Source organism: Spodoptera frugiperda, chromosome 30 (genome assembly GCF_023101765.2).
Source record: "Spodoptera frugiperda isolate SF20-4 chromosome 30, AGI-APGP_CSIRO_Sfru_2.0, whole genome shotgun sequence".
NCBI lineage: Eukaryota > Metazoa > Arthropoda > Insecta > Lepidoptera > Noctuidae > Spodoptera > Spodoptera frugiperda.
In genome coordinates, this window is record NC_064241.1 from 3747848 (window position 1) to 3769666 (window position 21819).

The window sequence follows — 21819 nt, forward strand, 5'->3', positions numbered from 1 at the left end:
TGTTAGAGGCTCATATTCATAAGCAGCAATCCGTGACACACGACGCGGCGACTGTCGCGCTGCTACTGATAATTAAGAAGTAGCATGTCGAGTCCCTCGTCAAACAGTTACGTGAATAAGCCGATAACATAATAATTAATTTATTATATCTCGCGAAAGTTATAATAAGACCAAGAATTCTCTGATAGTGCGAACCGAGAAACGCATTGCAGGCCCATTAATTTAAACACCACACACAGTGTACCAAATGATTTCCTTCTTTTGTCTCCAAGACTTACGCACACCACAGCACATAACTTACAATCGTTATCAAAACATTACTATCCAAGAGTCGCATATCTCCCAAATAATGGTTGGGAACAGCTTTCAGTGCCAGATCCCTAAGGACAGCACGGAACCAATTTATAATGTAGGAGCATAACGGAAAATCTGCTTGGTATATATTTTGCAAGGTTCACTCTTGGGAAGAAAAATACATTCTCCTTACTAATTACTGGAATAAATTAGTATACGGTGCACTAGAGTCTTGTTTGTAGGTTTGCTTTGTTTTATTTAAGTATAAGCTTACTTACTTCACGGGGTTCTGGTTAATTATGTAATTTTCTCGCTTTAAACCGACTGGTAAGTCTTAATAAAGTTAGAAGGAGTTTGGGACAAAGCTCTTGTGAGGGGTTGCGACAAAACGTGTATCTTGCAATTTACAATATATTATTTTGTGTGTAATATGTGGTTGGTAATAATCTTTTAAACGTCACGCCTTTTATCCCGAAGGGGTAGGCAGAGGTGCACATTACGGCACGTACTCGTAAAGCCGCTGTACAATGTACACCCACTTTTCACAAATTGTGTTATAGGTACCATGAAATAGGGGTTGAGCCTATTGCCATATACTGGGCACAATTCCAGGCTCCGTGCTACGACTGAGAAGTTTTCGAAATGTCTAATAAAGCGCAGTAATACTTTGCCTGACCCGGAAATCGACCCTTGTCCAGCAGTCGCACTTGCGACCACTCTAATAGTCTTACGCGGTAATAATCTTGTACCAATAAAATATCATCGTAGATATTTTTTCCTCGCCTTACGTTTTGTACGCAGCAAATGATCTATACGTCCCGAATCCTTCGGAAGCCCACTACGAACATAATATTATTTATTGCACGAACTCAGGAAGATACAACCCGTAGCGCCCATTCTATCAAAATAATATTTCCCAACGATACCCAGGGGAAGCGATAGGGTAGTATATTCCCAACAAGGGAACAAACGGCGAGTAAGATATACTGATGCAATTTTTGGACAAAAGACCATTTATCACATGCTTTAAAAGTATAAAATAGGATCTCGTGAGGAAATCCAACGCTCTGAGTAAAATGTAACTCTTGAAAAGGTTTACTTTGATGCAGGAATTTATTTCTCTTTGCACCTTTTGAAATGCTGTTTAAAACAATGGCTGCAAAGCTGTGCAAAAGTGTAAAATGTTTAAAAAGTCTGGGTCATTTTACTTGACTATTTTAGAGTTCAATTTATAGGTTAGGCAATAAAATAGGCCCTAAAATTTAACAACGAAATGGATTTTCCTACCCATTATACCTACGCACAAAATCAATTTAGCGTGTAGGTAATTATGCAATAGGTATTTAATCATGCAGATTAAGTTAATTACAAACATTTTACCCTAAAAATAAACAAAGTTTAGTAAATTGGTATTTGAATTTACCCATAATTACCGTTTTCAATGAAGCGGGCAACATTGTCACAAACAATAGCGAAATGAAAACGTTCATTTTCCACCAGACTTAGTGTTGCCATGCACAGAATTTGCAATTTACCAGTGAATTATATTACAGGCTACAGTTGTGAGCAATCGGCCACTGGAGGATTTGTGCCTAAGTACCGCGTGCCAGATTTTACATACTTCAACTGGCAACTTTTCCCCAATTCCCACATCTAATCAGCAATTAACGTACGTATTCAAACTCGTAAAGAATATTGTCGGGAGTTTGTATTTATACGTATTTATTAATACTGCTAGCGTATGACAGCTTTGCCGTTGAAATTGGAGCACTTATTAGTAAAATAGGAACGCTATTTTGGCGCGCGATTTGGCTTAGCGGCCATTTTGTCTATGCACGTCACATAATAAAATGGCTGCTTTATGAATGTACTTAGTGAAGTTTTTATTTATCCATGTTTTAGAAATGTTTGTGGAGAGTTTGGTGTTCTAGTAAAGGATTATTTTTATAGGTATAGTATAAAGATAGACGTTTTTATATCCTTTATGAAAAACTAGTTTCGATAGTTTCCATATATTTTTGAGGAAGATGTCTAATATTATCTTAGGATATCTAGCATCATCCTACGAGAACGACACTTTGACACATAACACACTAGCGAAATATAAAACTAAGGACAAAGTACCATTTAGGTACGTCCCATATACTCATAAAGCACTTAAAATCTGCCTGACGACAGGCTTAAAAATGTGATAAAGGTTTCAACTTTTCTTTAAGTAATAGTTTCTCGGATACGAAAATGTATAGTTACGAGTTTTAATATCAACAACGTTATGTGAATTGCATTTCCCACTCGTTTCTCTTAATAACTTATACCGAAGTATATTTATAAATTCGGAGGATAAAGTCACTGCGAAAATTTTACAGTTTCAACCAGTAATCCACTTACTTTACTCTTTTTGATAAATCAGCTTTTAATAAACGTGTAATTAATGGATAAACGTTGCTGAAACGAACGCCATATATTCGAAAAGTTATCGAAATATTCAGTGCTACTGAATGAATGAATTTTATTTATAAGCAATTTTTATTTTTGTTTAGAACTACGTCTTACGTAAGTTTACCTTTAGTGGTTCTTTACACTTCAGGCGTAGGAAATCCGGAGCTGCGGGCAACCTAACGGGTTACCGCGGTTCCGGTTTAAAAGCAGGATTAGGAACCGGGCGGTTTTTAGCAAGAATCTGACGCTCTCTCGTCTCAAGGAATGTGGTGATTATAGTCAGTAGGAATCTGGCACTCTCTTGTCTCAAGAAATGGGGTGGTTTTTAATCAGTAAGAGTCTGACACTCTCTCGTCTCACCCAAGGTGGGAGAAATCATTGGATGATGTTCCACCCTCAAAATAGACATAGGAAATTACAGTATACGTGATAATAAGAATTGTAAGACATCAAAATCTCCAATAATGTGTAAGTATTACTATATTGATATAGTCTCCCCGTCTGTCTCAGAAGATACAGCCAAACTTTAGAATATCAGAACATGTTTGATAACAAAACATCAAGGATACAAGTTTGATACTTGATGAAGTACTTAGTAACAGAATATAGAGCAAAACTTCAGTCAGATCCAAAAGTTGGGACTTAATTTTGAAGAATCGACTGACGACCTTAATTACACGCGATTTACAACAATGATTAATATTCCGGTAACTTTTTAAATTAGTCCCTTTGACTTTTCTAACATTGATTAGTTCATGTTTTCCTGTTTAGATGTCTTTACCTTTGAAATTCTCGTCTGTTTTCCAAAGGACTTTGTCAAAGTTTCTTTCTTTTTATTCTTTTTGATTATGATGAAACCCTTGGCTTGTTTATTTGTTTGTTTGTTGATTTGTTTTATTATATTTTTGTCTTTTTTCGCTGCTGTTGTAATTAACAGTTGTCTTTTTTCTATTATACCTATGTAGAATAATTCGTAACTCTACTTTCATCCATCCATCCATCAAGTCTCATCATCAACGAATCATCTCATCAAAGACATGATGACTGTTGATGTAGCGAACGATGACAGTGTGTAAGAGTCGTAGCAATTGGCGCTCCATCGTCTCTGCCTACCCCATAGGAGACAGGCGTGAAGTAATGTAACTATGTAGTATTAAAGTATAAGTACCTACCTATAAGGTGCTACAAGTGATATTGTTTGGTAGTTTTAAAGGGCATCGTAATTTAGCCAAAATACGTCCTCTACTGATGATGATGTCATGATACTCATGCTTAACAGGCGGTTAGGTTAGAGTAATAACAACAATACAAAAAACTGATCAAGTAATTAAGTACGAGTCACATTCAACAAACGTAATGACATTTTTTATAAAGGGCTTGGCTGGCTTGGCTATTTTTTTTTAAGTTCATACATTTGCTTATGGCATAAGCCGTTAAACGAGCTTGCGGATCACCTGATGGTAAGCAATGCACGCGGCCCATGGACACCCGAAACACCAGAGCCGTTACAATTGAGTTGCCGGCCGGGGTTAGGAATTTAAGGGTTCTTGGCGAATCGAGGATTGGCAAAATTGGGAAGGGAGGTAATAGGGCCTCCGGTAACCGCACTCAAGCAACGTACCACAACGCAAGCGTTGTTTCACGTCGGTTTTCTGTGAGGACGTGGTATCACTCTAGTCGAGTCGACCCATTCGTGCCGAAGCATGGCTCTCCCACACTTAAATCATATCATCATCAATATCAATATAAAAAACCTTTTTTCAACACATTGCATAAAGATATTTTACATGTTATACGAAAACAAAGTCGTGTCTAATAGTCTAATGTAGCAAGCAACTTGCAAACAGAGCTTATGAGCTAATACTATGCTTATAAACTGTTTGAGCTAAATTAGTAGCAAAATAAACAGTTTTACACCTGTGTGTGTACTAAACAGAATATTGTGCTGCATTTAATTACTTTTATACTGCGTTTGTTCGCGAAATAGGTAAGGTGTTCGCTAGAATCCTTTTAATACTTGTAACACTGGGAGTTATAAAATTCCAGACTTTGTGCTATTACGGAGATTATTTAGAGAAATTGTAAAAGACTCAATAATAATACAATGGAGTGTTAGAAACAAATAAAATATAGTTAAACAGAAAAGCGTAAATGGCGAGACTACTAAGTTGACAAGTCAACTTATTATAAGTTGACTTTGCCCGAACTGAGAATCGAAACCGAGATCCCATACTTAGCAGCAAGCAGAAATTATGATTAAACCTTATTACACTAAATATAATGGTTTATTCCCGTAAATATACTGAGAAAAAATCGCCCCACTAGTTTCGCGGCCTACTGACTGCGCGTATTTTTGCGTTCGCACACGCTACTCATGAGGAAAAATCCCTCTGTGACTCGAATCCGGAGCTGCGGACTATCTAGCGTGTTTACCGGGGCTCCGGTTCGAAAAGCTGGAGTAGGAACGGGGTGGTTTTTAGTCTGTAAGAGTCTGACTCTCGCCTCGCCCAAGGCGAGAAAAGTCATTGGATGATTTTCCACCTCAAAAAAAAAAAAAAAAATACTTAGCAGCAAGCAGAAATTATGATTAAACCTTATTAACTAAATATTCACGTAAATATAGTGAGAATAAATCGACTAGTTTTGGCCTACTGACTGCGCGTCTTTTTGCGTTCGCACACGCTGCTCATGAGGAAGAATCGTGATATTTTATGCATAACCTTCCTAGATAAATGGACTATCTAACACAAAAATATTTTTCAAATCCGACCATTAGTTCCAAAACAAAAGCGCTTTCGGCGCTCTGATTGGCCGGCACAAAAGAACCAACCAATCAGAGCGCCGAACGCGCTCTCATTTCGATCTCGTAAAACGTAAAACAAACTCGTACTAACCCCTCAGCTTTATATTAGTATAGATTTAAATTTCACCACTTTCTTATACTTAGGCAATAGTAGGTATTATCATGAGTCATGACGAAAAAAACAACACCTATAACCAATCAAAAGCCTCAATCTATTAATATCCAGGTAAAGTAAACGACGTTGTAATCCATACACCAAGTTAAATTAATCTTGAAATCAAAGTAAGTCGGAGCTCACAACAAAATACAGAGTTTAGTAAACAGTTAATTAGTTTAGTATTCATATTGGTAAGTACTAGGTAAACAGGTGGGGGAATATTGAGTGGGTATAGCTAAGTAATTTACTAATACGATAAGCAGTTTGAATGTGAAACCAGTTGATTTCTACGTGGTGATTATTAGCGCCCGCGTTTCTGGGATAATAATTACTCTCAAGTATTATCAATGTTTGTACCAAATTTTATTCAACTTGGAAGAATAAGGAACAGTCATTCATCCTCACAATTAGTAGGACTTTCACATATTAGTAGTATAAGCGAAAATGTGTCCTCTGCTTTATTAATAGTTACACGGTCTAGACAAGGGCTTTTTTGTCGACATCGGGCCACGCCGACACATAAGCAACCTATTCAATCATAGTTTAGTGCGTTTAAAATCTTGAATGGACATTTTACAAATGTAAAAATCAAATTACAACATTCTAAAAGTCTTAGCTAAACCTTCAAAATATAGTAACGTATCACTCAAAACTAACTATTACCTAACTACATACTAATACAATTACATGTTGAAAACAAACTTAGAATACAGCAGTACCTATTAGCCCGGTTTAAACGTTCCACTTTACACTTTGAAATCGGCTGGAAGTTTAGCATTATGCATACCTAAGCAACCGTAGTTATTCAATGGGTAGACTGTGGGCGGCATAATATTGATAGATTTACAGCTTAGACTATTCAATTAAATGATTAGGCTTTGATAAATGGTATTATTAGGCTGGTTTTGGGGAGTATACTAAGACTATTCTCCTTAGGTGCCATTAATGAGATGGGTTAAGTAAACGGTTGGCGTGGTAGCTGGGCAAGCGGTTGTCGCGCAGCGTGTAGCGGGTTCGATTCCCGCACAGAGAGTTGTTTCTGGTCCGGGCGTCATGTGCATGTGAACTTGTATGATTCCACGACACAGGAGGTAACCCTAATGTGGGGCAACGTTTAAAAAAACATAAGATATTTTTAGCAGGAGTCATCTTATGGGTAAAATTGCATATAATATGTAGTTTTTTTATAATATATTTTTTATCATATAATATAATATAATATAACATTTGGCACAAATACATATCACTGACCGAAATGAAGAGTTAAACACTATCTCACGTTTACTACAAAATAGTCAAGCGGTCATAATATACTGGTGACGTAATTTAGCTCAATGATGGATCAGAGTCTAGGCCCTAAAGGTAACCACGTAGGTCGTAAACCCAGAGGTTAATGAACTATACCTGTTGAATGTTGAATTAGCAGTGTAGGCTGTCAGTTCTCATGTAGATACTTGCTTATTAACTAGAATTAATTGTGTATGGTAGACATATCAGAAGGTTAATTAGATGTTAGGTAGATTGTATGAATGACATGTAGATCTAAAACTGGTAGGTCATACATTAAAATATTTTGTAGTGTGAACCAAAATCGAATTGAAAAGTCGTCAGGAAGGGGTAGAAATTGCAATTATTAAAGACACAAACAAAAAACAAACAGGTCAAGTTAAATAAAACCGTTTAATAATTATAGTAGTTAACTCGTGCGGTCGCGGTCAATGCGATTCCCGGATTAGTCTGTGTATACAAATTAGAGCGACATTTTATAGAAAATCTAACTGTGACTAACGTTACTAATCTACTTCATTTTCTAAAATAAAATTTGTCTAATCTACTCCTTAGTACATCAGCTACCTGCTAGTAACATCACGTCATAATCGAAGCAGCCGTTTCAGAGATTAGCCAGACAAAAATAAAAAAAAACATAGAATAATAAAAATAAAAAATATAAGTAGTTTCTTGCATGAAGTTACATTAGCATTAAGTTAGGACCTAACCTACTGCAATTCCTCTACATAGTGACTAAAGCAAGCATAAATTAAGTCGTGTTCATGATAACATCTATGAATAGTTATCTATTTGTGGCACTTTGATATATAAATAGAGTGGGTGACTGGGTCTAATTAAATGTGATATATTGATGGCGATGGGAGGAGCTTTGGTCAACTAGATAATATATCGTTATGTGGGCTGAATTAAACCTACAACTGTTGGTGATATGATATATAGTAGGCGTAGCTTAGCCTCATCATCAATCTTATCAACAGCCTATAAGTGAGTACTGCAGACCAAACGCCTTCTCACACGGAGAAGGTTTGTGTATTAATCACTATGCTCGCTAAAATATAACCCCAGGTTTCCTAAGTAAATCGTGTCTTAAAAGTACATATAACTCGGAAAAGGTCACAATGGCACTTTGCCGTTCGTAAGTTTCGAACCCATACTCTCATTCATGAGGAGCAGGCGTCTTAAACATCCGGGCAACGGCGTTTTAACTTAGGCTGCTCATTCCAAAGCTAAAAATCATATATTGAAATCGAAGTGGAAATGGGTAATGTTGAATTTTTGTCCGTCTGCTTGTTCTGGCTAATCTCTGAAATGGTTTGATCAATTTTGACGACACTTTTATTGGCAGGTAGCTGACATAGTAAGGAGTAACGTAGGCTACATTAACTTAATCCCCACGAGCAAAGCTGCGGGCTTCAGCTACTATAAAATAGATTTATATAATACAAATACCTAATGCAACAAAGTTACTACCTACTACAATATTGTACGAACAAAATAAACAATGTACCGAACAGACACTGAACCGTTTAATGGTCATTAGAGCAACCGCGGCATGGTAAACGCAATTATTAACCTCGTTGTACTACCCATTCTGTTTCAATTATACCTGCACTGATCATTATACAGCTCCAGTTACAATTTTTTTTCCTTTTCTATCATTATACAGCACGTTGTCTTGTTTCACTCAATTTTCAACTATAATATCTCTTACTGTCGCACTCAGATACCTTAAATGAATTTAAACTATTTCTTAGTAACGATTTTATTCTGAAAATAATTGCCAAGGACTGGGTTAAATAATCATTAAATGACTCTGAGTACGGAGGTTAGTGTCTTCGGTTAATTCTCTATTACCTTCAGCTTCAAATGGTGTAAACTGTGCACATTGGGCATTTGTAACCAAAGGTGACACGGTGACACCCTTCCCCTCATCCCCTCAAACCTATGTCGTTCTTTAAACATATTTAGCAATCTTATTGAACCAAGTTGTTACTTACATACGATTAACTCTGCCTAACCCACAGAAAAAAACTAGATATTGTGTTACTAGTAGGTATCAAGTCTTTTAGTCACAATTAATATTAACACCGAGTTCTCATCAACAATTTACTGTCTCGAAAACAATGTAAACGCAATTTTCTCGTGTGCCTGAACTGAACTTGTAATTATCAAAGATAATAATCAAGGTACTCGTTTACTAAACAAACGCACATGTGGAGTACTTACAAAGGGATATTGGAAGGTCAAATAGAATAAAGAACCACAGTCAGGAGGCATTTGATCAGTGTTTAATGTTTACCAGACATCGGGAATTTGAAAGAGCCGCTTTGTATCAAACACAATACGACCTTGCTTGCCAATCATACGAACGCTCAATGAATCAACATAACGTTTCCAGAATACAATGATCCGTGGTAACGTCTGAAGAGTACGCAGAAATTGTTCTTGATTCAAAATTTGCTCTCGGTTTTGTCCGAGATCAAGATACACTAGATGGTGCATAGGCACACAGGTCATTAAAATCTTGTTGGGGTATCAAGTGGTTTTGTTTGATTTGAGCTGTTCTATTGGTAGTCAACATAGTTATTACGAGTGATTGACGTTGAGAGAGACTAATAAAAAATTCTTATAATAGATATTGCTTTAATGTTGTTACTATTTCATTTCAAGCAAAATGAGGCCTCACGATGAGACAGTATGAGCGTATTTCCACTTTGATTTGTTTTAACACATTCACGTTGATAACTAAAGATGACCTTTAGTTATTATATCCGTTTCCAAGTTAAATCTATATTATTGTGTTTTCTTATATCGCTAAGGCAGAATAATTAGTAAAGTAGAAATGGCATCCGGTGGAATCGTGCGATAAAATTATAGTCATATTATCACTATCCATTTGTACTTCATTATATTTTTAGTATAACATTTAATACTGATGTCATGACCCTTTGTTTCTATGTGAAAATAAATTATAGTTGACGCATGCGATGCCTTTTTTGAGAGAGGAATGTCGTCCAATCGCTCCTCCTGGCTTGAGACAAACGAGAGAGAGGGTCAAACTCTCACCTACGGGAAGAGAAGAAAGGTGATAAACGTATGATATCTGAAATAGCAAATAATATTTTTTTTTATATGTTGCTGTGAATCCGTTTTTACCATCAATCATATTTATTTGTACAAATATCTTAGATGGAAATGGAATGAAATGAAAAACTCAACTAATCTATATTTTTTATATGGAAAGACGCGTGCTATGGATATGTGCAATATTAGTCATTTGTCCCAAACAAACAAACATTGCAAGCTAAATAGCACAGTTTAAAAGCATTAATTTTATTGTCATGTATCCACAAATAGTATTGCACAATGAACTCTTGAATAATAATACTGTCAATGCTGACAACGAACCAGTCATCGCTGCCCTTTGGCCCTTCGAACCGAAGCACGTTTTATCAAAGGTTGACAGCGTACAAACTGTTGACGTTGAAATTATTATCTAATCAACGAACGTGCCTGACCAGTTTGGTAATGAATTGTAGTGACCTTTTCGTCTAGTTTGTATTTACATATATATATAAATAAACTAGTTTACTACACGCGGCTTCGACCACGTGGTCTTAGGAAGAAAAAAGGGCCTCGTAATACTTCAGCTTTCTTAATTATCTCTCAATCTAGTATTGCACACAAATCTATACTGAATATTATAAAGCTGTAGAGTTTGTTTGATTGTTTGTTTGTTTATTTGAACGCGCTAATCTCCGAAACGAACTGGTCACGATTTGAATAATTATTTATTTGTTGGGTACAGCATTTATTAGGAAAACTGGTGAAACCGCGCGGAAGTAGCTGGTATTTAATAATATTCCTTGAGTGCCTTATTCCGATGTGAAAAAAAGAGAAACGAACATAATTTTCGCATATTTAACCAATTATTTCATACACACACACTTCTCTTGTATCGTGGGTGCGTTTACAAACATACAAGTTCACATACACATGACACCCAGACACGAAACAACAATTTGTGGATCACACAGCCCAGCCACCGCTCCAACCGCACAGTCAATATAGGGCCTCGTATTATACTAGCGGACCCGACAGACGTTGTCCTGTCTACACGACTTTAATTTGTAAAATTTTAAACTTTTTTTAATAAGCTAAAACATTCTGGACCATATTGATGAAAATTATTATTCAAATGTTATGACAATATCTAACGAACATTAATATTTGACACTGCGATAATAGCGCCGTCTGTCGGATCCTATGTAAAACATTCCAAAATCAACACTACTAATAAATTAAAAATTAATTAAAAAATCATTGTCCAGCGGACAACATTGTGAATCTAAACCATTCTCAGATCCCTTTGAACACACACAAAAAAATTCATCAAAATCGGTCCAGTCGTTTAAGAGAAGTTCAGTGACATACACACTTACAGAAGAATTATATATAATAGATATAGTACAAAAAGATTTTAGTATAAAAAGAACACTAAGTAGTAAGTATTGATTAACTACACCCGCGGCTTTATGTACCTATGCATATATTCCAATAATAATAGTCTATCTATCTATCTAACCTACTGTTCTCATGCCAAATTTCATCTAAACCCGCTCGCTCGCTTTAGTGTGATTGAGTAACACATTCATTCATAATATTCATAAGTATGTACACAAAATTCTAAACTTTACTTAAGCAAATTATTATGTAGATTTCGTTTACAGTCACGCTACTACAGTAATGGTTATGTCAATTTACTAATACTTTACTTGTATGTTTTTAAAATAATACAGTCAATTAGCGTCCTAGGATTACTGCTCAATTATGTAAGATTCATGTTGACGCAAAACCGGTTATAATACGTATCAGCATAATATTGGAGATGTATAAAGGTGTCAGCTATTAATAGATTTGTACTCCCTGAAGCTGGGGACTACCTAGCAGGTTACCGGGGCTCCGGCTCGAAAAGCAGGAGTAGGAACGGGGTGGTTTTTAGTCACTAAGAGTCTGACACTCCCTCTTGCCCCGACTAAGGCGGGAGAAGTCATTAAATGATTTCCCTCATTAAAAAGGTAAATTAAAAAAATATGCGTATTCCAAATTCCATACTATGATTTTTTTTAACTTATATTTTGCCGATTTTTGCACCACATTCAAATTCTGGACGACCCAAAAAATCCATTTTGTTGATTATTAACGCTCGAAGACTATGAGCTCCTGGTGTGACTTGAAACTAGTCGAGCAACCTCGTCAGCAAGACTCGATCACGTCAGACAAACTACATTTTTTAACGCGCTTTTATTACGGTACATCAGTAAATAGATATTTATACAGACAAGCGTTTTACACTTCAACAAATCTGATTAACTCGACGCTTTGTTAGAAAAATGTGTGTTCGTAGTGTTAAAGTTTTAATTAGCCAACTAGTTTACAGTGTGGTTACCAATTAGTTACTAGCCGCATCCCATGGGCACGATTGTAGCAACTAAGGATTATACTAGTACGGGGAAATTGTCCGGCAATAAACTGTTGGGCTTTAATAACTTGGTACTTGTATTAGAGTAATTCATTTTGTTGTATTATTATAACAATGAGACTGTATTGTTTCTTTTTGTATGTGTAATATTGGGTTGTATTTGGAACAAAATTGGGTTTATGAAAGGTGGTTATTGAAGAGATGTTGGTGATAGGATCGACCTACTATATGCTTATTTTGGAAAGAAGCCAGGTATTGTATACTCTTAATCAACGTGCTTGTAGGTATGACTAAACGGGAAGGTGGACACCGGAGTGGCCAAGTGGGGTAAAAGTAGTCTTTGTCTCCAAAAAGCTAGGGGCTTTTTAAGGTTGTCCCGTCTTAAAAAAGAAACAAAAGGTATGACCAAACGAACAATTACTGTAGGTTCTTCATATACAATTAATTTGATATTACATCGGCAATATCATTCGACACATTGAAGTACATGACATACTATCAACTAATGTTAACAGTATTCTTGTTCACCCATCCACAAATTGACCGCAGAGAGCGGAGCATAACCTTGGAAACAGTTCCGGGCTATAGTAGTCTCGTCCTTGAATTCCAATCTACGAATGGAAGTACTTACTCATATTAGACAAATCATGGTGCCCAATTATTTTATTGAAACCTCATTAATTTATTGTATTTTTTTGATAGTTCAATTTAATGCTGATAGTGTTGTTGTCAATAAAAAAAATTAAGTGGACAGTAAAATACGTCTCTTGGATATACAGACGCGACACCAGCACTTAAAGCTACCCCAAATTGTCAAATTTCTTTAATCAATTCCCAACTTTAATATACAAGACAATAAAGTTCAAACCTATACACAGAAAGATGTAACACGAATGTCTAGTTCACATCTATACCTACTTGTAAGTCATATTTCCTCAAACCACGTGTAGGACCCAAGACCCAGGTGTTTGTTCTAAACATATAAGCATATTGATATACTCTAATAACGCTCCTATGTCCACGTCAGCTGGTACTCCAGTTCCTAGCTCCTCGCCTAAATTGACCAAGTTGTTACAGGGTGGAATGGGGCAACATTGATAAGGCAATATACCTGTACGGATTAATCTGTATCAATGGATTGATTGATATCAGGAATCCATCAGGACTGTATTGGAATGTATATAGGATAAAGGTCCTTTGTAAATAAATACATTTGTGTAATGTATACACGCCTACACATCAGGTTATGTATAACCAGTATAAATTGACAGTTGAATGTGTAGAAAGATCATGTAAAGGGAGTTCATGATTAACTGGTGTTGTGTATGTTGATGTGTACCTATTGTGTTATGCTGTGGAATAATTACGTTGTGTGATTTGTAGGGAATATGTCACATTGGTTAGAGTTCAATGATGGGTGTATGACAGTGTTTCTGTGATGTTTTTGTTGATCTAAAGATCATAACAACAAATACCAATACCGATAGAGTATTTTCTAACATTTTCATATCTTATACAAGTTATGTATAAGAATGTGTTATGTGTTATGTATGTTCTTGTAAAACATAACATTGCTTGACTAGTTGATCGAGCGTAAATGGGATTTTACCACGGGGAAGTTGACGAACAGTACAAAAAATCCCAAATATAACTTTTAACTTAGTATGATTATAGCCCGTATTACTCAGAAAATTAAAAAAACAAAACAAGATTATTTCTTTACTAATTAGATGACGCATCATCATCATCGTCATCATCACTAAATACACGAGAAAATTGACGTCGCACGAGTCTTAAAATAATATAGCAAATCGTAAAAACAATATGATTAAACGTCTAATTGCCCCAAACCTCCTCTAACACTAGACCGAATCACTATAAATAATGAGCTATCATAGAAAGTTAGAGACCTAACTCACGGTCCCTTACCTAATGGCAGTCAGTCAAAAAGTACTTAATACAAACTTTTAACATTAAGTAAATAAGATTTATATATCATGGAGTTACGTGTAAATAATACCAAGGTACGAGCTAATGTTTAACTATTTGTTTCCAGTCTGTTTACAATAAAATATTCTTTAGAAGACTGAATTAACGAGTCTGCTTTGGTTAACCACTTAAAATAAAAGCGAAAGTAATGTTTTAAGATTTTGTATGATTTAGTGTGTATATTAAATTATTTTATAGTTTACTTTAGGATCGGCATTACAGTCGGATTGGGATAAACGTGTTCGCTCTCCAACTAGGTGGAGTGACGATACCCACAAGGTAGTGGCAGCAGCAAGGCGGTAGTGGTAGGCTGGTAGTGGTTGAATAGAGCTGAAGATCGAGCTAAGTGGCGTGCCATTGGAGAGGTTTAAGTCCAGCAGTGGACGAGAACAGGCTGTTGATGTTGATGATGATGATGATGTACTTTAGGATCACTAGAGTAAAAGTTCTTACAGGTAGACATGTGCCCTAATGTATTGTTTCGAGTACTATTCTTTGTTATCATTAAAGTGTATTAATTTAGATTTGAACTATTGTTTACTTTTTTCTATATAATTATACCATAATAACTAAACACTAGTGGTCGCCTAGTGGTCGAAATTCGACCATATACGATTTCATTTACAATACCACTTAACATACGTTCAAGGATAATTTTTATTTAACTCATACTCAAACAAACTCTTTTATTTAAACTCTATTCATATGAGACGTGAGAATATCATCGCAATGTCTATCGATTTTGACGTTTTGTCAAGTACGATCAGATACTATGCATGTGTGTGTAATGTTTTATTTATTGATTTAATGTACTTTATAAGCATTATTTTTGAATAATATTAGCGTTTTGCACTTCTCCTACACATAAACTATAAGTGTACCAAATTTTATGCTCCTACGTTCGCGCAATTTTCGTAAAAAGCGGTCCAAAGTTTTGCATCACGTATTAATATATAGATGACTGTACCTTAATATGCTTCCTTTAATATCTTGCGAGCATTATATAGGTACGTTATACTTATGTTGATAAAATAAATTATCTTTGTCTTTAAAAATACAGTCGTTGCATAAATGTTTGGTCTACGAAATTGAACAACACTTGCCTGGATCTGTGTTCACCATTCTCAATGAGGACTAAAGAGACGCCATGTATACAACCCTGAATTGTAAGGATGAATTAAGATTTAAGAAGATAAATATCAAAATAAATATACTTGTAAAGTCTTTGGACACGTCATATTTTATTCAAAGTTTTGTATATTAAAAAAGTTTGTACAAAAAAAAGTTTAGAAAAGTGCTGAATATACGTGTCTAGACTTTTATGAAGAAGTCTGGCTTTTGGAGAAAATTCTAAATTTCTGGCTTGTTAGTTTTTCAAAATGGCTCTATACATAAAAGCTTATTTTCGCATCTTGAGTTAAGCTAAAATGTTTTCCAAACCATTTTCTAAAAACCACTTTTTTTTTCTTTTAAAAGGTTTCGGGTTCGAATTCTGGATCGCATACTATTGAAGTATTTTCGGGTTTTCGAAAATTGATCAGTTGACGAAGTCAATCAAGAAAAATGGTTATAGATTCACCCTCTAATAGCTAAAAACTTTTGTCACAATAGGTGTAATATATGGTCCACGAAAAATGTTTCTTTAAGCAAGTCGGCTATCTGACCTTTTAAGCAAATAGGGTTCAATAAGGTATGTAATGTCCTTTGTAAAAGCATTTACAAAAAGTGAACTTGACATTCAAAATTCAACCTTGCGGTGTAAACAGATGAACATTGAGCAGATGCCTAAATAGTTTCACGGATCAGTGCTGTAATATTTTTTTTAAGTAAATCACTTAGATATTGGTACTTAGGGTAATATTCCATGAAGCTTAGAGTTTTTTTTCCATTTGCATTACTCTTGATGAAGGTACTTAATGCCAGAATGTTGATTTATACGAAATGGGTTTTTGAAAAATGTAGGCTACACAATTTTATCCAGTCTGAGCTAGTCTGGATGGAGAATACATTACTTCCATTAGATTCCATTTATCTGTAGCATGTTTAGTTATGATGGATATGATGTAGTGTGACACGACGACAGACAGATGATTAGAGAAAACACGATCGTACTATCTTTGAATGGTACATTAAGTGGAGTCTTTATTAAGGTACTGTTACATATGCTCGAAAATAGCATGCTAAAATTCGAACACCTGTCGATTCGCAAGCATGCCCGATATGAGGATCCTTAAATAGCTTGCTAAAGGCGTTCTATTGAGAAAACTCAAATTTAAAAAATCGAACGTCTGCCGACTATCTCCAGCCTGCCCGGTAAGAGTATGCTAATTTTTAGCAACTTTCAGACACACGCTACTAATTACTAAGACAAGTGTTCAATTGAAGCATGCTTTTCATACTTAAAATTAGCATAATTATATAACAGTACCTTAACTCAGTATGTGATTATTTATTTGATATTTTTGTTATCATTATCAGATACAGACAGGAATAAATAGTTTACACAAACTTATAAATGATAGCATAAGTATGTATTAAATATTTACGAGTACTTATACAAACTCAGGTGCAAATATGACCTCTACCGTTAAAAAACTGATGTATTAATGTAATATACCTACTTAATACTTATTTTTTTTCCTTTTTTATATCTTGTACTTCTATCTTGCTCTTCGATCACTTGGACAAGTATTAATTGATGATCCCTTAGAAAGACGTCAGTTTCGCTAGTACGTTTTAGCTAGTATCAAATTTTGATTATTTTAAAACTTTAAAAGGCTTACATAAACTGTAAAAGTGTTATTATGTGAAGACGGAATTGTGATTTAGTATGTAAGTTAACATTTTATGTTTATAATTATATTAATAGGAAACTTTATAAAACAAAACAAACGAGACGTCAGTTTGTGTGAAAAATTACTATAGTGTTACTATAGTAATATCGTGGATTATCATTTTATAGATTGTTTAAATTGTTTTCTATAACAAGATTAACAAGTGAATGGTGTTCTAAACAGATGTTAGTCTAGTATTCAATATGTACTAGATGTTTATCTAGGCTAGACTAGGAGAAAGTCAGACTTTTACTGTCTGACAACTGACAAGACATGCTATTGGAGGTGCATAGCAATATGTTACCGTTTGTAAAACCAATTAGGTACCTATCACTTTGTGAATGTACTAGAATGTCTAACTGAACTCACTGTTTAAGGCGCGACTGTCGAAATCGAAAGTTTTTTAATAAGGTGCGTTGGTGCATATTGTGCCGACTCTCCCCTTATTTCTCAATTCACTGTATTTTATTTTTCTATGTAATTGTAATTATGAATAATTAATTGGTAATTCAAATTTAAATCAAACGGACATGGGGTCTCGGTTTTTCGAAAATTTCTCAGTAGTAGCACGGAGTTTAGAATTATGCAAAGCAATTAAAATGAAATGGAATTCAAATTCAAATTTGAATTTAATTATTTAGTGAACTGTGCTGTGCTAATAGACTACATAGATTGCTATTGTTTGGAAAAAATGGTGGTTCATAGTCCATCCTGCAGTGTTTTGACTTTTGACATTTAATTATCTGAAACAGTTGTACAGTTAAAATGGCAGAGGTGACTCGTACTGCCTACCTACGCGGATTCACAGAACCGTCGCAAATTTTTCATCGCAGCTCTATTGTCCAAGGGACGAGTTCGGACGCAAAAATCAAAACAAACACCTTTGAAAATTATTTGCAGAAAAAAACACCTAACACCGCATACAGCATGTGTGGTATACTAAATTTTGTTGAAAAAATCCTAGTACCGTAATGAAAAACTGTTCGAACCAGTTCGTAAACAGACTACGTGACCGTTTTAACTCAATACAAAATTACAAAAGATAATCGTAAAATACAATTTTCTCATAATCCGTACAAAAAAGTGCGAACTTCGACCTTCTGAGGTGTTTCGAGGCTCGTCACGCGTTTACGCGCCTATATCGAGTTTACACGCGGGTCGGTCTCGCCCGGTCTCGAGTCCGCCACTCGAATACTCGATTCATTCATTCAGTTTGCGAGCGATCGCCGCGTGATATGGACGCGTAGTGTGCGTTATTTTCCCGCGACTTTACCGCCATCCCGATATCCGAAGTGTTGTAAAAAACTTGAAAATAGTGATGTTTTGTGCAACAATGACGTCATTCAGTGTCAACTTTATGTGATATTCGCGACTGCAGTGTCATTATTGTGTGTTTTGAGAAGTTGTGAAGTTATTTTACGTCACTCGGATTTACAAGTTGACCGGTGTTTAGTGTGAGTATTTGAATTTAAACGAAGTTTTGTCTCACTTTTGTTGGTGTAGGAATTTGTTAATTATGTTTGTACGATGATTTATTTACTGACCCTTTATCAAATTCTTCGAAATAGAAACTTATCGCGGGATTTCTGGTTGACTTACGCCACGTTTTATCGCAATAACACTACAGGTTATGTTCAAGAGAGTAAAGTACACTTTCGTGCAGTTTTAATACTTATGTGTAAAGAATCTATGATCGTCCAATAAGATAGTGATATTCATTTATAGTTTATAGACACTGCAATTTATTAAGATTTAAATCTTATGAACGTAAGTAAATGGGAACTAGGTAGTTATTATTACCTACAAAGGGCACTTAGGTTATCATTTTGTACTCTGACTTGACATGAATATACTTAAAGACTATAATTATCACGATTTATGACGATGAATAATAATATAATCAATGATAACTACGCAAAGTCAGCAATGGATGCGTCAGATTGAAAATATTTAAATAAAAAAAAAACATGACACACTAATTGACCTCGACCCGTTTACCTATACGTTAAAAAAAACATAAACAGTACCAACATACGTACTTATAAATGTAGGTACGTTTTAACAGCAATCGAATTCGGATTTTAAACAAAGTAAGTAACTACCTGATACTTATAGATGCACACCTAATCTTATCCCTTCCCATCTTAAGCTAGTTAAATCTTAAAAGCCGTTTATAATTTAATTACTGCAAGCCATTAGCCACACTTCATTGTGCATTAACTGAACTAAATGCATATTCATGATCTTTGAAACGAGTTGTACAGATCACTGTGTAGCTACTTACTTAGGTAGATAGATAAGGGTGCCGTATGGTGGTGGTCAAATAGAATTTAGAATAGGTACTTACATTGGTCACCCACCCAGGTTACTCTTTCCGTAGGTATTGGATGAGCCCTATAAGTCCTCTAACGATCTAAAATCCTGAGCTCTGGACTGACTAGAGGGTTACCGGGGTTCCGTTTCGAAAAGCAGGAGTAGGAACGGGGTGGTTTTTAGTCAGTAAGAGTCTGACACTCCCTCTCGCCTCGCCCATGGCGGTAGAAGTCATTGGATGATTATCTCCTCAAAAAAAATACGGTCTAAAATCACCGACCTCAATCAAAAATCTCAATAGAGTTCAATAGTTAGAACTGATGTCAAAAAATTGGAATGATTCACTGTTGAATTTAAATACCTAACTATTTATGTACATCTTTGCTTACGTACAATCACGAAATGGTTTCAAGGAATTCAAGAGATTACCGCGAGTCATCGTTCCGACATCAAGATCGTGTTGAATCTTCTAATTGCACAGATCATAAAGCCATTACATACCTTTAATACGCACGTCTTTTATCAAGGCATACCACAGAACACCAACATAGAAGTAAGTAGTTATTAATTCGGGATTCCGACCGGAGAACCGCGACAGCAACTCAATGCGTTACTCACCTCGAGAATTCAATTTAAAAACGGTTTTCAATGTACAAAGTAGTTACAAAGCATAAATCCCAAGGTCATTAACATATGATCATAATTATGTTTTTATAATAACTAACTATCGTGAGACATACTGAGCAGCAGACCTGGCGAGTAAACCGTGATTTTTAGCTAATCATAATTATTGTGTATAATATAAAAGACGTCCAATATACCAACTAGCAATGCCTTCCAAGTTCCAGATCGACCAGCTCTAAGCGACCTTGATCATCATTACATAATACACAAATAGGTACCTTCATTTTACGAAAACTGTATGTTTTTATCCAAAACCTAATATTATATCAATAATCCTTTCCACACTACGTAGATAAATAAGCAATCTCCTAAAATCGAGCACAACAATCCATCTTCAAGACCGAAAACCATCGATCAAACAATAACTACAGAAGAATTTCGGGAACCTAAACTAGCATTTCACTGTTCGAAGCGTTTATGGTGACGTAAAAAGAAAATCTTGAACACTATGTACTGCCATAGAATGGTTATTGTGGATTGGGTTGTCGAGATTGGGAAGGCCGACCCGAAAACCCGAGGTTTTGTCATACTTCCTCAATAACCGGCTACTTGAATGACGCTGGTGAGACGAGCAACTAAGGTTGTAACCCTTTTGTAGTTTTAGATATTCGGTAAAGAATTTTCTTGACATAAGTTTTTGAACGGGATAATCATGTGTAGGTACTTTAGAACATGTTGTATTAAGATGGTTACCTAGTTATTTGTCATCTCAATTATAGTTATTGTTATCAGTAATTACCTAGTTGTTATATTGTAATCACTCTCGGGGCATTGACATTTCAATTTCACTAAACTTTACGCAATTTATTTCAAGTAAACTAACAAGGCACTTTTGAAGGCCAAAAAAAAATATCGCTGTTACCATTATCACGAACAGGGGAGAGTTCTATCATCCCTTCTACTTTCCCTTATCTTGGGATGCCTATTTGGGTCGGTGCAATATGTCTTTTTCTCCCATTTTCCCCTATCAGACGTCATCACATCATAAACGACAGACTCCGTGCTACCATTGATTTTGACGCGTATTACGGGCGACTTTTTTTCTCTGCTTGATAGTTACATTATCTAGCAAAACATTACAATAAGGGATACACTACAGTTAAAGGCGTATTAGGTAGTGACTATGTTGTCAAAATCACATTTGCAATATCACTCGATAATGTACGAAATCCCACAATGTCGGCTAACTAGCTACCTACTAATTATACGGGCGGAAACATTGAGGAAATTAATTATTCGCATTTGTTATTCACGAACCATTATCTATAGTTAGCTCAGCTTATAATTTCTACAATGTACGAGTACAACACTAGTTATTACACTGAATAAAATCTTTGCGAAAATGAGAAAAAAATGTTACTCTGGTTTTTACCCGCGGTTTTCCCGTGTAACTAACTATGTAGGTAGTTTTGAAAATGTGAACTTGTATGTTTGTAAACGCACCCACGACCACTAGAGAAAATAAAAGTAAGTAACTAACTATGGGGTAAAGTTTTAAAAAATATATAATTATGTATAAAAATACACTGCTTTT

The 21819-nt window shown here is 35.4% G+C and overlaps 1 protein-coding gene across 4 annotated transcripts in view; it reads left to right on the top strand.

Annotated features, from left to right (window-relative positions):
- Positions 1–18485: 18485 nt before the first annotated feature.
- The window catches only part of LOC118269616 (angiotensin-converting enzyme), a 220152-nt gene continuing 216818 nt past the window's right edge, over positions 18486–21819 (top strand). For all 4 annotated transcript variants that reach the window (XM_050706773.1, XM_050706775.1, XM_050706776.1 and 1 more), the window contains exon 1: positions 18486–18742. The gene's annotated coding sequence lies outside the window, so the exon portion shown is untranslated. The remainder of the gene's footprint in view (positions 18743–21819) is intronic.